This window comes from Arachis hypogaea, chromosome 13, assembly GCF_003086295.3.
Source record: "Arachis hypogaea cultivar Tifrunner chromosome 13, arahy.Tifrunner.gnm2.J5K5, whole genome shotgun sequence".
In the NCBI taxonomy this organism is placed as follows: domain Eukaryota; kingdom Viridiplantae; phylum Streptophyta; class Magnoliopsida; order Fabales; family Fabaceae; genus Arachis; species Arachis hypogaea.
Genome location: NC_092048.1, coordinates 36,621,644 through 36,640,107, shown reverse-complemented (window position 1 = coordinate 36,640,107; position 18,464 = coordinate 36,621,644). Strand labels below are relative to the sequence as shown.

Below are 18,464 nucleotides of genomic sequence, written 5' to 3'. Positions count from 1 at the left end.
GAATTACTTGCAGTGGTTTATGCCATTGACAAGTTCAGATCATACTTAGTAGGATCAAAAGTGATTGTGTATACTGACCATGCTGCTCTTAAATATCTACTCACAAAGCAGGATTCAAAACCCAGGCTCATCAGATGGGTGTTGCTTCTGCAAGAGTTTGATATAGAAATAAGAGACAGAAAAGGGACAGAGAACCAAGTGGCTGATCATCTGTCCCGGATAGAGCCAGTAGAAGGGACGTCCCTCCCCTCTCTTGAGATCTCTGAGACTTTTCCGGATGAGCATTTATTTGCCATTCAGGAAACACCATGGTTTGCCGATATTGCAAACTATAAAGCTGCAAGGTTCATACCCAAAGAGTACAACAGGCAACAAAAGAAAAAATTAATCACTGATGCAAAGTACTACTTGTGGGATGAACCCTATCTCTTTAAAAGATGTGCAGATGAAATAATCCGTAGGTGTGTTCCTAGAGAAGAAGCGCAGAAGATCCTATGGCATTGCCATGGATCTCAATATGGAGGCCATTTCGGGGGTGAGCGAACAGCCACCAAGGTCCTCCAATGTGGCTTCTATTGGCCCACACTCTATAGAGATTCCCGAGAGTTTGTACGTAACTGTGACAGTTGCCAAAGAGCTGGTAATCTGCCCCATGGTTACGCCATGCCTCAACAAGGAATCTTGGAGATTGAGTTGTTTGACGTATGGGGAATTGACTTCATGGGACCTTTCCCACCATCATTCTCAAACACTTATATCCTGGTGGCAGTTGACTATGTATCAAAATGGGTTGAGGCCATTGCCACACCCACCAATGATACTAAAACAGTGCTGAAGTTCCTCCAGAAACATATCTTTAGCAGGTTTGGTGTCCCTAGAGTACTGATCAGTGATGGGGGCACTCACTTCTGCAACAAACAGCTTTACTCTGCCATGGTTCGGTATGGGATTCGCCACAAGGTAGCTACTCCATATCATCCACAAACTAATGGGCAAGCTGAAGTCTCTAACAGAGAATTAAAGAGAATCCTAGAACGGACAGTAAATACCCGTAGAAAGGAGTGGGCACGGAGTTTGGATGATGCTCTGTGGGCTTACAGAACAGCATTCAAGACCCCTATAGGGACCTCTCCATACCAACTTGTGTATGGTAAGGCATGTCACCTGCCCGTGGAACTGGAACATAAAGCCTACTGGGCAACCAGATTCCTAAACTTTGATGCCAAATTAGCAGGAGAAAAAAGATTGCTCCAGCTAAATGAGCTAGAGGAATTCAGATTCACTGCTTTCGAAAATGCCAAGCTTTATAAAGAGAAATAAAAAAAGTGGCATGATAGAAATCTGTCATCTAGAATCTTTGAACCAGGACAGAAGGTTCTGCTGTTTAACTCTAGACTCAGGCTATTCCCCGGGAAACTGAAATCCCGGTGGAGGGGACCATATGTGATTACAAGTGTATCACCATATGGTTATGTGGAGCTTCAAGATATTGATTCTGATAAGAAGTTCATTGTCAATGGACAGAGAATCAAGCACTATCTTGAAGGCAACGTTGAGCAAGAGTGCTCAAGGCTGAAGCTAGATTAAAAGCTCAGCAAGGTCCAGCTAAAGACAATAAAGAAGCGCTTGCTGGGAGGCAACCCAGCCATGGGGCATCAATCCTCTAAGCATTTTGCCCTATTTTTATTTTTATTTGTTTATATAAAGTTCATTAATAACAAGGTAAAAAATCAATTGCATAAGTTCACAGGGTTACAAAAGGAATCTGCACACAAAACAGAGAAAAAGAGCTCACTGGCAAGAAAACGCCAGTAAGAGCCTGTTTTGGGCGTTCAGCGCCCAAAAGAGGCATCCCGTAGGCGCTGAACGCCAGTAAGGATAGCTATCTGGCGTTCAACGCCAGAAAAGGGCAACAACTGGGCGTTGAACGCCCAGGAGAGCAGCATTTGGGCGTTGAACGCCCAAAACAGGAAGCGTTTGGGCATTCACATGTTTCTTCTTCATATTTTTCATTCTAATTTTAATTTCCATGTTTCAAATCATGATTTCTTGCATACACATGTTAAGAACCCTGATTTCTAAAATTCTTAATTTCTAAAAATCCTACTTTAAAAATATCAAATGTATCTTAATCCATAAGCACAAATCCTCTTTTTTAATCCAATTCAACTCTTTTCCAAAAATCTTTTCAACTCATCAATATCTTTTTCAAATCTCCACATTATCTTTTTCAAAATCTAGATTTATCTTTTTCAAAAATTTTTCATATCTTTTCAATTTTAAACTATATCCTCTTTTATCATATCTTTTCTAAATTTTCGAACCCACCCCCTCCCTTTAAATATGGGTTCGGCCTCCCCCCCTCCATCAACAATTGCACCTAGATCTCCTTCTATCCCTCTCCTTTCTTTTCTTTTGCTTGAGGACAAGCAAACCTCTAAGTTTGGTGTGTTTATCCGTGATCACTAAGATCATGGCTCCTAAGGAAAAACAACCCACTTCAAGAGGCAAGAAAGAGAGCGTTCCAAAACCACTTTGGAATCAAGGGAAGTTCTTATCTAAAGAACATTCAGACCATTATTACAAAATAATGGGTCTAAGATCAGTGATCCCGGAAGTTAGATTCGATCTGAAAGAAGACGAATATCCGGAGATCCAGGAGCAAATTCGAATCAGGAACTGGAAGGTCCTAGCTAATCCTGAGACGAAAGTGGGAAGGAATATGGTCCAGGAGTTCTATGCTAACATGTGGCAGACAGACAAGCAAAAACTATCTGGAACTGCTTTCTATGAATATCGGACCGTGGTCAGAGGAAAGATTGTTCATACCAACCCTGACAAGATCAGGGAGATCTTAAAGCTACCTCAGCTGAAAGATGATCCAGACTCTTTTAACAGGAGAATGATGAGAACAGACAAGAGCCTGGATAAGATTCTAGAGGATATATGTATCCCTGGAGCCAGGTGGACCACCAGCATGAAGGGTGTCCCAAATCAACTCAAAAGAGAAGATCTCAAACCAGTCGCCAGAGGATGGCTGGACTTCATTGGGCATTCTCTGCTGCCCACCAACAACCGTTCTGAAGTCACTGTTAAAAGAGCAGTGATGATCCATTGCATCATGATGGGAAAAGAAGTGGAAGTTCATCAACTGAATTCTACAAAATTGCTAATAAAAATTCTAAAGAGGCCAGGTTGGCTTACCCAAGCTTGATTTCTCTGCTCTGCAAGGACGCTGGAGTAAGGATGGGAATAACTGAGTATATCTCAATTGAGAAACCAATCACCAAAGCATCAATGGAAAAATAACAAGCACAGGATGACCCCATCAAGAAGAAAACACAGGAATTTCTCCCAGAAATCCCTCAATCTGAATATTGGGAGTATCTTGAAACATCAGTTACCAAGATGCAAGAAGCTATGGAACAAATAATAAAGGAACAGAAGGAACAAAGTCAAATTCTTTGCTATTTGATTAAAGAACAGGAAGAGCAAGGGCGTGACTTGAGGGAATTGAAGCGCCAGAAGTTATCTCTTGAAGGACCAAGCACCCCACAGATCCGAGGAACATCCACTTCCCAGAACAAAGGTTGTTAAATTCCAATTTCTGCTTTAACTCTGTGATAGTTGTCGTTATAAGAGTTTACCTTAGGAGTCATATAATAGTAATTAGTGTCTATTTTGATTTTACCTCCAATTAAGTTATAGTCTATTTTTCTCATCATCAGCAAACATGAATAAAATAGTAGATCTTTTGAATAAGAGGCAATAAAATTCGAGTTTTTAATAAGAAAAATTCTAATTAGTAACATGTGGTGGCAATGCTTTCTGTCTTCTGAATGAATGCTGAACAGTGCATATGTCTTTTGAATTTGTTGTTTAAGATTGTTAAATATGTTGCCTCTTGAAAGAATGATGAACATGAGACATGTTATTGATAATCTGAAAAATCATAAAAATGATTCTTGAAGCAAGAAAAAGCAGCAAAGAATAAAGCTTGCAGAAAAAAAAAGAGAAAGAAAGAGAAAGCAAGCAGAAAAAGCCAAAGCTCTTAAAACCAAAAGGCAAGGGTAATAGAAAGGATCCCAAGGCTTTGAGCATCAGTGGATAGGAGGGCCTAAGGGAATAAAATCCTGGCCTAAGGGAATAAAATCCTGGCCTAAGCGGCTAAACCAAGCTGTCCTTAGCCATGTGCTTGTGGCGTGAAGGTGTCAAGTGAAAACTTGAGACTGAGCGGTTAAAGTGAAGGTCCAAAGCAAAAAGAAGAGTGTGCTTAAGAACCCTGGACACCTCTAATTGGAGACTTTAGCAAAGCTGAGTCACAATCTAAAAGGGTTCACCCAATTATGTGTCTATGGCATTTATGTATCCGGTGGTAATACTGGAAAATAAAGTGCTTAGGGCCACGGCCAAGACTCATAAAGTAGCTGTGTTCAAGAATAATCATACTGAAATAGGAGAATCAATAACACTATCTGAATTCTAAGTTCCTATAGATGCCAATCACTCTAAGCTTTAATGGATAAAGTGAGATGCCAAAACTGTTCGGAAGCAAAAAGCAACTAGTCCCGCTCATCTAATTAGAATCTGAGCTTCACTCAAAAACTCTGAGATATTATTGCTTCTCAACCTATTAGTCTTCTATTTTATTTGTCTAGTTGCTTGAGGACAAGCAACAGTTCAAGTTTGGTGTTGTGATGAGCGGAGATTTTATACGCTTTTTGGGGTTAATTTCATATAGATTTTAGTATGTTTTAGTTGGTTTTTAGTTTATTTTCATTAGTTTCTAGGCAAAATTCATATTTCTGGACTTTACTATGAGTTTGTATGTTTTTCTGTAATTTCAGGTATTTTCTGGCTGAAATTGAGGGAGCTGAGCAAAAATCTGATTCAGGCTGAAAAAGGACTGCTGATGTTGTTGGATTCTGACCTCCCTGCACTCAAAATGGATTTTCTGGAGCTACAAGACTCCAAATGGAGTTCTTCCAATTGCGTTGGAAAGTAGACATCCAGGGCTTTCCAGAAATATATAATAGTCCATACTTTGCTCAAGGATAGATGACGTAAACTGGCGTTCAACTCCAGCTCTCTGTCCAATTCTGGCGTCCCGCGCCAGAAACAAGTTGCAAGTTGGAGTTCAACGCCAGAAAAGGATCCAAAGCTGGCGTTGAACGCCCAAAACAGCCCCAAGAACGTGAAAGTTTTAGTCTCAGCCCCAGCACACACCAAGTGGGCCCCAGAAGCGGATTTCTGCACTATCTGTTATAGTTTACTCATTTTCTATAAACCTAGGTTACTAGTTTAGTATTTAAACAACTTTTAGGGACTTACTTTGTATCTCATGACATTTTAGATCTGAACTTTGTACTCTTTGACGGCATGAGTCTCTAAACTCCATTGTTGGGGGTGAGGAGCTCTGCTGTGTCTCGATGAATTAATGCAAGTATTTCTGTTTTCCATTCAAACATGCGTGTTCCCATCTAAGATATCCATTTGCGCCTAACTATGGAGAAGGTGATGATCAGTGACACTCATCACCTTCCTCAATCCATGAACGTGTGTCTGACAATCACTTCCGTTCTACATCAGATTGAATGAATATCTCTTAGATTCCCTAATCAGAATCTCCGTGGTATAAGCTAGATTGATGGCGGCATTCATGAGAATCCAGAAAGTCTAAACCTTGTCTGTGGTATTCCGAGTATGATTCTAGGATTGGATGGCTGTGACGAACTTCAAACTCGCGAGTGCTGGGCGTAATGACAGACGCAAAAGGATAGTAAATCCTATTCCGGTATGACTGAGAACCTGCAAATGATTAGCCGTGCGGTGACAGCGCACCTGGACCCTTTTCACTAGAAGGATGGATGGTAGCCATTGACAACGGTGATTCACCTACACACAGCTTGCCATAGGAGGACGTGCGTGCATGAATCAGAGGACAGAGGAAAGCAGAGATTCTGAAGACAAAGCATCTCCAAAACTCCAACATATTATCCATTACTGCATAACAAGTAACCTTTAATCCATGCTCTCTTGTTTATTCGCAACTCAACTGATAAATATAATTGACTTCCTGACTAAGAATTGCAAGATAGCCATAGATTGCTTCAAACCAACAATCTCCGTGGGATTCGACCCTTACTCACATAAGGTATTACTTGGACGACCCAGTACACTTGCTGGTTAGTGGTACGAGTGTGAAAAGTGTGATTCACAATTCGTGCACCAACAGCGAATGGTGAAGGACCCGACGGTGAGGTTGGTATTTGATTAAGATGTTTCGTATATTTTAGTTTTTTAATCGTGAATAGTCTACTTTGTTATGTTTTGTGATGTTTGTTCAAAAGTTCTGCATTATTATTGTGGAGTTTTTTTTTTGTGTTTTTTTATTTTGCATGAAGCAAGAATAATTAATTTCTTGTCTTAGAGTTCTAGTAAAAGGGTTAGATGAAATTAGGCCTTTGGTGATGGAACAGTTTGTGGAGAATGAAGTATACGTTATCTATTTCTCATGGTGAGGCTTTATAATCAAGGATGTTTCCATGTAGAGTACCGTTAATGTTTTTTAATAGAGTATGCAGGTTGAAGATGTAGGTGAACTTGTGTTTGGTAGTGAACTCTAAAATTTCTTTATCTCCTGAGTCTAGTGTATGCTTTAATATTCAACATTCTAGTATGAGTAAGACTGTGTTTCATGCTGTTTGAAAGTAGTTAGGGTGACGATAAATTGTTAATGATATTTTTTTAATTTTAGATTTGTCAATGTTTGAGCTGTTGAAAAAGATCTTTAAACCTTTGCATAAACACTAAAATTTTACCATAGCACATGGTTGTTTTGATGTTGCGAATGTTTTTTTCACTGATGATTTTCATAGCAGCAAGTTTGGCTTAGGGGAAAATTCACAGAGAAAATGGTAATGTATTAAGTGTAATTACTTTGGCAGTGCTTGTGTGAAACTGGAAAACTTGACCTTGATTTGGATAGCTGTGTGTAAATGTCAGTGAGTTGGATTACTGCAGCATATGCTTGACTTTGCTAGGTATTTTTTCTTTTTTTGAAAATGATGTTTCAATAATTGTTCAACTAAATATATTGCTCCATGAATAAAAGTTATAGTAAGTGTTCTTAAGTTGGACCATTAGTTATACATATAGTTGGACCATTAGTCCTTATCAATGTTTAGTTTAACTGAATTGAATAATAAATCAGATTCCAAAAACTGTACAAAGGACTAAGTTTAGGTTAATAAATGGTATTGTTTTTTTTAGATGTTAAAAGTTGGCTTGTAACTGTGATTCGGTCACTAAATGGTACTGAGTTTCGAAAATTCGCTTGCACTTGTGATTTATGCTACCAAATGATAGTAATTTCAGAGGTTGGCTTCTACTTATGGGATAACAAATCACTATGTATATTTGCTTTTTTAAAAAGACGTCTTTCTTTGGATGTAAATCGTGGCAAAACCATAATTCAGACATTAAGGGAGCCAAATTTTTATAATTAATTTGATTATTTTTTAAATTACAATACCGTTACCTTTATATTTTTACTATAATTAAATTATTAATATCTATAAAATTATCATGTAAAAATAGATAAAGTCATACTCAAATTATGTACTTATGTTCAACACTCAAGAAAAAACATAAAATGAAGATAACAACTATATTATATATATTGAATTTATATCACTCATATAATTATGCTAAATATCAATTGAATTGGCTATATGTAAAAAGTATCTTAATATATGAACATGAAGTAGATTTCAATCTTATCTAGTGAATTGTTCTCAACGTTTACATTTTAGGTCAGCATTATCGACTTGTAACAAAAATTGTTAAGACTTTGAATACAAGATTCCATGTAATAGAGTCTTTAAATTTAATTTCAATCTATATACAGTAGATGCGAGTTTTGAAAAGTATCTTATTTCGTTAATCGTATGTTGCTACCTAGGCAACGTCATGTGTTTAGATGTGTGAAATTTCGGAGATCAAGCAAAATTTTGGAGACTGAAAGAGTAATCGGGAACAATAACGTCATCCTTAAAGTAGTAGTTCGAAGATATACTAAATTCAGCTTAATGAATTTATAGAGGTCCGAAAGACATGGTTTAAGTCTAACATAAGCATGCATATGTTTAGTTTTTCTTTACAAAAGTTGAGTGTATCATCCGCACACTCTTTGGAGACTTTGATTGTTACAAGAAAGGTGCTTATCTAAATGAACCTCATTTGTAACTCCTGACACCGTAATTGTATCATTAATGACAATCACTATGTGTTAATTTCTGCCGATAGGATTGTGCATCATATTTGATTCTTCGTTTTAGAAAATTTGTAGAGTCATAATTATAAATGAACATTGTATGAGCATGTTACCTTTGCAGGTTATAAGTGTCATGGGTTACCCAAACAGGCACATTAGTTTAGCCACAATAGTCGTACGATCAAATCTCCACAAATGAATTGTCCACTTCAAAAGCAGATGGTATTCATACTATTATATCGTATGTAGTCGTCATTCAGCCTTTTGGAATTCAAGCAAGCATTATCAAAATATTTTGTGTGAACATGAAAGTCACTTTGTAGGTGGAGAACCTTTGGTGAAGTTCCTCCAATATTATAATGTAGCTTGGAAGACCTCGATGCACTTCTCATTATGGTATTTAAGTTCTATGTCAACAGCGAGCCTCATACAGCTGCACTCAGTAATTTTCTGCAAATTAAAAGGGGTTTTGTTTAACATAATTTCTCAAAATTATACAAAAAAAAAAATCTTCAGTTTAAGGGTATGTAGGTATATCCAGGCTCATATGAGTTCCACAGGTGATACATCACCATTTACTACGCAATGTATATGCCACAGTCATTGCTAGAACAAACAGTAATTCAATTATATTTTTTAATTATTAACACAACATTTTAAATTAAGCTAAGGATAGTTAAAGAAAATGTAATTCCAGATGTTGTTTGCCTTACCCATTCTAAAAGAGTGTTGATTCGAATAAAGATATCATATTATAGGTCATAAGGGTCAACAAGTTACATATCATTTAAAAAAAACAAATGCCATAAGGTAATACACGCGCATGGAGGGTTTCTGCTGCAGAAATCTTGTATTGTTGAGTAAAGAATAAATTTAAAATAACATCGATACATTTATATGTTAAAGAAAATGCAAGCAATTGGGCCTAAGTGGCAAGCATTTCCCACAAATAGAAAAATAGAGGACCAAGGCATTGTGCTTTAAAGCTGTGTAAGGAGTTTAAGGGTTACCTTCCTAGGTCCTGCCTAATCACCTTAGACACCTTTATCTTGTAATTACTACACAGTACCCTGGGTTTCTTTGGGTCGTCATACCAGTTGTCATTGTCCATCACCTCCTCCAAAGAAATGACCTTAAAAAAGCATACAAAAAAAATATGAGTCATTTTGAAGAAAATGAATTATATAAAAAGTGTTTAACAAGTGTGCTAGAACTTACCACTTTTTTAAGCTACCAAAGCTGCTTAGGTTTGTCATCTTCTGAGGGCAATGAATATAGGTACACTAGGTCTTGGCGAATAACATCAACCACAAGCATAAACCAATGCCGGTTGCACCATATGGGACATTAAATATGCAAGAGAAAAATAGTAACAACCAAGTCATGACATGCTCCATCTATTTCGTATGTCTAATTTTTCGTAAATGTATCTAGACATACCTTACATATCCTATTGGCTTTGCCCATAAAGTAATCTCGAATGGCCTTCAACGTTGCATGTGGAATGGATCCCCTTCTGGTGGTAATGTGTTGTAATGTTAGACACAATATAAAACTAAAGTTGCAGACATTACACAAATACTAACGCACTAAATTAAAGCTCATACTGTTAACGAAAGTTTACTAAATTGACTTTAACAGGCTGTTAACTTAAATTTTGTAATTTTTTTAATAGAAAAATTGGTAGCTAAGGTAACCCAAATTACTGTACCGAATGTAACGGATTTCATAGAATGGTTAAGGTCTTTAACATGAAGCAGCTTTTTTCATACAAAGTTTATGGTTCTGAAGGTAACTTCTATCAATGTCGTGTTCTTAATTTTTTATATGTAAAAGAAATAAATACATGAATGAGCTTAATAAAATATAAACATAAAGTTAGCTTGCATTTTTCGAGTACAAAGTAATTGCCTGATTTCTCTGTAAACGGTTTTGTTATAAAACAAAGAATGGGCAGCTGAAATTAACATGCTAGTGAAACTAATTTATAAATTGTTTATAGTTGAATCAGTATATGAATGAAGTGAACTAGAAATTATCATATTCTAGCTTTGCATTTTGTACACTTTAAGATGTCAACACTTAATGGTCGGTTTTTGAATAGAAACTTCACAAAAGTATAGTTAAATGGCTAATGAATTAGTTTTGTTATTCATCAAATTATAATAATTGCACCGATGAAATCAGAAAAAATTGAGATGTCATCCATACAACATTTCGTAGATCTATATAATTTCTTACGCAATAAATTAATTCTGACTATGTAAAACAATTTCCATCCATTCAACTTGGCATGATATTAAATTGTAATGGTTAATTTCTCAAACTAAAATAATATGTAAAGGAAGTCAATCAAATATTGACATCTGCCGATAACACATGTTGCAGACCAAACTTACTAATTCATGAGTAAATTAAGGGTAGGTTTCTTAAACGAATTTTTTGCAACTCAGCTTTGCATGTTAGTGATTTTGCTTCCATTAATTTCTTTTAAATAACTTAAATAGATGGATGTACTTAGCCAGACATTAATATATAGTGCATAGTTATGTTGTAAATCTTACCAACTATGTGGTCACTTCATCAAAGTTAAGTTTTCGAGGATAGTGCTGTAAGTGATGCATAAATTTTCTGTCTTCTAAGTTAGTCACAAAACGTGAAACACACAACATGTATTGACTAATAAAGCACATAATCAATTGAGAAACTAATGAGTGCACAAGGTTCACTCATAAAGAAGGTTATTGGAAGGAACCAATGGATCCGTGTGGAGTTTTGAGCCAACATGCATGCAAGAAGAATTAGCACTTGTAAACAAACCAAAGAAACATGGTTTAGGCATTAAGTTCATCCAAGTTTGTAAGTGAGTTGGAGTTTGCTTAGACGAGTTGTGTAAAGTTTTTGGACTCATGTCATCAACCACGGGCTTCTTAGGCTCCAGAGTTCTAATAGCACCGCTGGTAATGGCATAGTGTGGGTTCAGAACAAGGAGTTTGCTATAATTTTCAACGTCATTCAGCATGATTTATTTCGATAAAATCCAACATGAAGTAAAAAATGAATGGCTATAACAAAATGCATTAAAGCTTACTCTTTATCAAGTTTTGTGTTTAATATGTACGCAACAACGCACAGATCAAGCCCAACAATCTTCATGTCGTTAGTGGTGAAGAAAGTTAGCACCATACCCTGCAATGAAATTCATGCATGTCGTTGTTAACATTAACATAGAATCCATTACAAGTTTTTAGTGCATACGAGTTACTATAATTAAGCTATGCTTGTGATTAGTATCTACGCAAGGATTTTTTTTCCCAATCTCCTTCCCTCACTAGCTCCTATCGACATGCCGAATTTGTAGGAAGTTTGGTTGCTCTGCATATTGAAGTCCTGGGATAGAGCTTCTACTAACATAAGTTTTTTCTCCCTTGTTTCAGATCACTCTGGAAAACAGCATCCTCTTTCCCCTAGGCTTATCCCCCTTAGTGCTTGGTGTCGATCTAGAATAGGTTCAGTGTTGTTGTGCTTGAAACAAAGTTTGCTGCCTTTGGGACTAGAAGGTGGCATCAGAATCGACAGGTAGTCGAGGTCATCTGTGGTTGTGATGGGGTTAGTTGTTTTCTTCTACTTGTAGGTCCTTAAGGTGGCTTTTCTTTTTCCCATGTTCCCTTCAGTTGTGGTAGTATTTCTCAATTTCGGAGAGTTGCTTCCAATGTGGGATGATATAGCTTGCTGGTTAATAACCTCTTTCACTAGGCACATATATTTCTCATTCAAGAGCTTATAGTTATGAATGATAGACCTCACATCTGCGATCACAACATGGATTTTACTGACATGTTTGGCCAAACACGCAATGCTGTTTAGGTTAGAAGCTTCCTATGACCCTTCCCCCTGCAACAAAACCAGGGTTCCAAAGTTAAATTATAACAGATGTGTTTAATAAGTTAGGGTATATTGACTGAATCCATGAAACAGAATATATAATTTGATGCTTACTTGTTCGCTGGCCCTCCAGCAAAGTTGTGCGGCGACTCTAGATGGCCTGGGCGATGAGCATGCATCGGGAGCAACCGGAGCCGGCGACAAAGCAGGGTTCTTGATATGTTCAAAGTCCATTTGGGAAGCAGCGTATGTAGTTAAAATTCTTGCTCAAAACAACCATGACGGAAAAATTGAGAATGTTATTGGAATTTGCTAGTATTCGGCATGTCTTGTGGTTAAAAGTGCGGTAGGAATATGCGTTTCCACGACAGATCAACATCGCTAAAAAATACAAGATCACAAAAATCCCAGCAAATGAAACTATCACAGCAGCTACAAGTTTTGAGCGTGATAGCTGCCAGCGGTGACGAGACACGGCGCAGAAGCACATCACATCCCTAGAAGCATGTCATTCGTTCAAATAGGGGAGAGATTTTCTTAAACAATAGGATTGGTAAAAAAGTTCTCCCATCGTGTGTTGGTGGGGTTAAGGGGTTTCAATTGTTTTATCTGGGACACGCAAGAGAATAAAAACAAGATATAAGGTTATAAGGTTAAAGACAGGATAATCTTATGCAAAAAAAAAAAGGAAAATATATGTGAAACAATTTGGTAAGTTATTAAAGAGGGATACCCTCTCCTGAGCCACAAGCATTACAAAAAAAGGACTGAGACCCACCATAATAATTTGGGCCCAACTTGACATGAGCTTTAAGGGTCAGAAACCATCATTCGAGACAGAACTTTAGAGACCTTTGATTATGATATTAGTTACCTAAAATAGCATACAAGTGAACCGTTTAATATTTCCTTTGGTAAGAAAAAATAAGAGTTACTGTGAAATATTTTGGGCATGGCCGTAAGAGACACAGTAACAATTTGTTGAAAAGATACACCCTCTCCTGGCCTAGAATTAGAAAAAAAGATCGTCGAAATTAGTTCGACTTGCACATTCCAGTTGGACCATTATGACTAAAAAATCCCAAAACAATGTGCAGCGTTAACAAATATGAAACGAAAGATTAAAAAAATTATAAATTTTTTCTACAACATTTTCGGTCCAAGCTAAAACCATCCTTGAGACTCAACTACATTCGTTCGGAAAAAAAAAGTTAGAATTTTTTGCATACTTCACCAGTTCAATGGTGCCGGAATACGATTTTATTACCCCCCAAAATTTTATCAAATAAATATTGACAAAAGTATTTTTTAAGATTACACATGCAGTTAATAGGACATTAATCTGTGAGATTAGTTAGAAGATAATGGCTATGCATTTGATATTTGAAACTAAAAAAATAAATGTAGGTGAGGCATTTATTGTTTTCATCCGAAAAAGGTACCGATATACAGATCTGAAAATGTTATCTTACAATGCAAAGCCAACATATTAAATGAAAAAAATAAATGTGGGGCTCATTACAAGGATGCTAGTGTGACCTATCAGTTGATGTATGTCCCACCATGGGTGAAAACAGAGGGTGTTCGGGAAAAGAACACAATAAAGCTATCATTCTTTGGCATGAGTATCCTTTGTAGTCAACATTCTCATAATGCAGTTGTCAAAATACTAGTAAGATAGAATGCATGTAGGCACCTATTTGAAGATGGGGATTTGTTAGGCTTGGCTATCACAACCTTCACGGGTGGACCTAACGCGTAATGTGGTAGATCACATGCTCTTTGTGGATGAAAGGGAATCGAAACTTTCTTCTGATGTTCACACTTAGAGAAAGTACTTGGGTTGTATATATGTAACCACATTGTAGTGTAAATCCTTTGGAGCGATCATTGGTTGAGAAACTCCATAGCTACCACTAAGGAAATGAAATAGTGTGAATGCTTGTCTCTTCTTTATTTACTTATGGCTGAGAGTTTATTACAGCTCTCTAGTAGGGGTGTTCGCGGCGTGGTTTGGTTCGGTTATTCAAGAAAAATTCATCTGATCCGATGTTATATTAATTCTGTGTTTTAGTTTGGTTTGGCTTTTTTACCAAAGCCAACCAAACCAAACCAAACCAATTAAAATCCATTTGGTTTGGTTTGAGTTTTCGATTTTCAATTCATTAAAAAAACATGTCTTACTTATTCACAAATGGAACCATAATCAACCAGACTAAAAAAAATCAAGACACAACAAAAAAAAACAAGAAGAGACTGAATTAGAAATAAAATCAAAATGAATCAGAAAGAACAAATAAAACCAGAACAAAAAAAATCAAAAGAGAACAAATTCAGCAAAATCAGAATCAACAGAATCTAAAGTGCTGGTTGATTTCAGCAGCTACATTTCTTCCACCTTTCACCTCCTTCCCCCAAATGCACTTGTTGATTCCAAGTTCTGAAAAAGCAAATCCATTCAAAACAATAAAATTATAACAGAATCATAAAAATCTTCTCAACTCATAATGATAACAACAACATATGATCAAGGAAATAGAACCGTACAGATAGAAATTAAAAAATCATAATTATAACAATAAACTTACAAACATAACATCAAGAATTATTGAAACAGAAATTCAAAATAGAATTGATAAAATAAAACCCTAATAAACAAAACAAAAAATAAATAGAACAAAAATCAAACTCTGATAAACAAAACAAAAAACAAATAGAACAAAAATCAAACTCTAATAAACAGATAAAAAATCAAACCCTAAATTATCACTACAATTTCAAAAAAAATAGAATCCATCAATGAAGAAATAAAATAATAATAATCAACAACAAATACTCAATAGATTTAACAATAATCAACAACAAAAAGTCAACAAGAAAATAGGTTGAATAGAAATCGAATCAACCTGACCGGGAGGCTCCATTCTTGAGGAGTTCGTGATGAAGATAGAGAGTGGCTGAGCTAAGTACAGGACGACGGCGTCTAGTGCGTGCTGCTGCGATTCGTTAAGGATAATGGCAGTTGATGGTGCGTGGAGGAGACAGCATGCTGTTGGAGAGGTGGTGTGCGGAGTCGTTGAGGATGAGGGAGAGCGAGAAGTACTACAAGCCTACATGAAAGGGAAAAGGAGAGGAAAGGACCGCGATGGTACTGTCCGGCGGTGTCGATGGCAGAGAAGAAGGAGGAGGTTCGACGCTAGAGAGAAGATCGAGGGAGTTAGGGTTCTGGAGTGGTTGCGACTAGTTTATGCAATTTGGTTTAAGGACGGGGGCTATTTTTATATTAGGGTTCTTAAGAACACTGGTTCAATTTGGGTTTTTTTGTTAGAACCGAAAATTAAATTGCAAAAAACTGCAAAAAATAATTTTTTTTCGATTTTTTGGTTTTTATTTTGTTCGATTATCGATTTTTTTTGTTCGGTTGGTCGATTTTGTTCATATTGGATCGGTTTTGAACACCCTAATCTCTAGTGTGGAAAAACCTTAGGATAATCCAATGTAGCACATTAACATCCAGTCACTAACATTATCCGACTGTGGAGAGAATACAAATTGATGTGATATTAGCGAATAACAATTGCAAATGAGTTGATATGCTCTTGAATTGATACAGATTCCTTTGTCATAATTGTTTCCGATTGTTATCGAATGTTCCATCGAGAGATCCAAGCTTTGAATATAGGTGCATAGTACTTTGTCTCTCTTCATCAGTGATAGCAAAGAATTATTTCTATACGAATGGTTAAACTTTCACTATCAATATAGTTACATTTATCAATCAAATCTTACAAGCAAAAGAAGAACAACCCAATATCGAGCACAAAACCCTAGTATCTCAACATGAATGAAGAACCCTTAGGGTGAGGACAGGCACGGACCCAGTAAGAGCCATGAGGGGGCACTTGCCCCCACTGGGTTTTCTTTTTCTTTTTTAAAAAAATAGTTATATATAATAATGTATCTCTACTTTAAATTTTAAATGATCCTATTACAAATAAATTACACTCAATTGGTTAAAGTTCCAAATTAACTTTTTTATTTTCTATTATTTTGACAATTATTTAACCTAATTAAATTTAATTTTTGTATTGTCACTCTTTTATTTTTATATTTTTAACATTTTTTTCTATTTCTTGTCTAGTAGTCATCTTCTGTTCATCAAAAGGTAAATTTTAAATTCTCCATATTTTTTTTATATAACTTTCTATGATTCTATGTATCTTCCAATTTCATTATTTTTATTTTTAATATTTTCAATTACAAATTTTAATTCAAACAATTATAGTTTAAGTATTAATCTAATATTTCTCTTCATGACTTTATATATTTTATTTTATTCTCAATTTATTCATCTTTATTACTTATTTTTTATCTTTTGTTCTATTATATGTACTTGTATTGCATATAAAATTTTAAAATAAATTAATTAATTTACTAATTTAGAATATATTTTTATTTTTGAAAATAGTAAAGACAAAATATTTTAATTATAATACATAATTAAACAAATGAATAAAATCTTTCGTCTAACATTATATCAAAATTAAATTAAAAAATATATAACAAATTTAATTATTTTAAAAAGAAAGAAAGAAAAAAATTGTAAATCAAAGTTATATTATTTTATATAAACATACTTTTATATACAGATTTAATTTTTTTAGTATTTATATATAATTTTAGTGTTAAATTATAAATACTAGTGTGTCATTAGTTGTTAATGTGTCAATTGAGTTAATTTTTTATTATTAAATGTGTATAAAAAATTAGTTAAAATAACAAGTTATCTATAATTTAATTAAAATATTTTAAGTTCAACTTTTAAAAAAAATATATTTTTTATAAATTATATATAAAGAATAGTATTTTAAGAATAAAAGTGTTCATTAATTTTTTTTAATTTTTATATCTTTATATAATTAATAATGTTTAACAAAATTTATTTTAGTGTATATATTTTTATCTCCACTCCTAAAATTTTATGGATCCGTCACTGGGTGAAAAAATACTTCTTACTTATTAAATGGAATAGTGCCATTCACGATGGTCTCATTCATCAGTCTAGGTTGTCATGTTACATAAATTCTATGTACGTTTCTATCTTCAATTTATACTAAACTTTGTTTGCTTTGCGAGATTTAAAATTTGAACATATGAATAAAGAAATATTTAATATCACATTATGCTTTCATTTTACTTCAATAATAAAAATTGTCTGTTAACTACATTCCATGAAAAACCAACACTATATATCGTCGTATCAAGAGGTTTTGCTCGTGCGAGTATAATTAACATGAGTAAAATTGGAATAAAATTGTTAATTTTTTAATTTAAGAATTTTAAATCGTTATTTTTTTAATTAAATATTTAATTAACTATACAAGTATGTAATATTATAGTTAAATCTTTACAATAATACACGTATTTTAAGTAGAGTGGAATTAAATTCATTATGGTTATATCTTGGATATTCACTATTCAATTTATGCACAACTTTTCAGTTGTGTCATATTTCAGGTACACATGGGGTATTTTTTTTTAACTTATATAATATTCTGGGTATACAATACTCAATTTGCGTTTTTAAAAATTTCTTTGTCACATTTCTGAGATGTGTACGCATATTTAAAATTATAAATTATCTACATATTACACATTTTGATAAATATTGTATTTATTTAATTTAAATAAAAGAATTAGTCATTATTCGTCCATTCAAATAGGAAAAAAACGTACCGAGGTATACCCTCGCAAAAATCACAGGGTATTGCTACACATCAACAATACAGTGCCTAAAGTGAGAAACAAAAGGGGATAACCCCTTTCCATAAAACTCATCTTTCTCCATTGGGCATTAACCTCGTTGTGAACCACATCCAACCATCTGCCCCATATCATGTCTTTCAACCCTGCCCAAATCGAGAAGGCAGCATCCATAGACCACATCATGTACCCCAAGGATCTGACAACGCCATTCACCAACAAAATGCACAATCAAATGCTCCAAATGATGACATGTGTGCACTCTCCTTAGCTGATCGCCACGACAACGATAAACTGTTCATCTCCCTTACGTGATAAGTATAAGTAATACGTCCAATGCCGGCGAGTTGTGTTGACTTTCTTTCTTTTTTCTCTTCATTGTTGATATGTGTATGCCACATGTTCAATTTACTACAGGGATGCAGTTTGTGCTTGAACATGATTGGAGTCAGGTCGTTGTTTGGAAGATCCGGCAAACGACTCTGCGCCTGCTTTTTTCTGGCCTACATCATTCACAGCCACAATACCAGATGCAGACATG

At 35.1% G+C, this 18,464-nt stretch overlaps 1 long non-coding RNA gene across 1 annotated transcript; it reads right to left on the bottom strand.

Annotated features, from left to right (window-relative positions):
• Window positions 1-14,321: 14,321 nt before the first annotated feature.
• Window positions 14,322-16,069, bottom strand: LOC114925029 (uncharacterized). The gene is made up of 2 exons (XR_003812851.2): window positions 15,067-16,069; window positions 14,322-14,600 (listed from the first exon to the last, which is right to left on the bottom strand). It is a non-coding gene; the product is annotated as an uncharacterized lncRNA (long non-coding RNA).
• Between the last annotated feature and the right edge of the window lie 2,395 nt (window positions 16,070-18,464).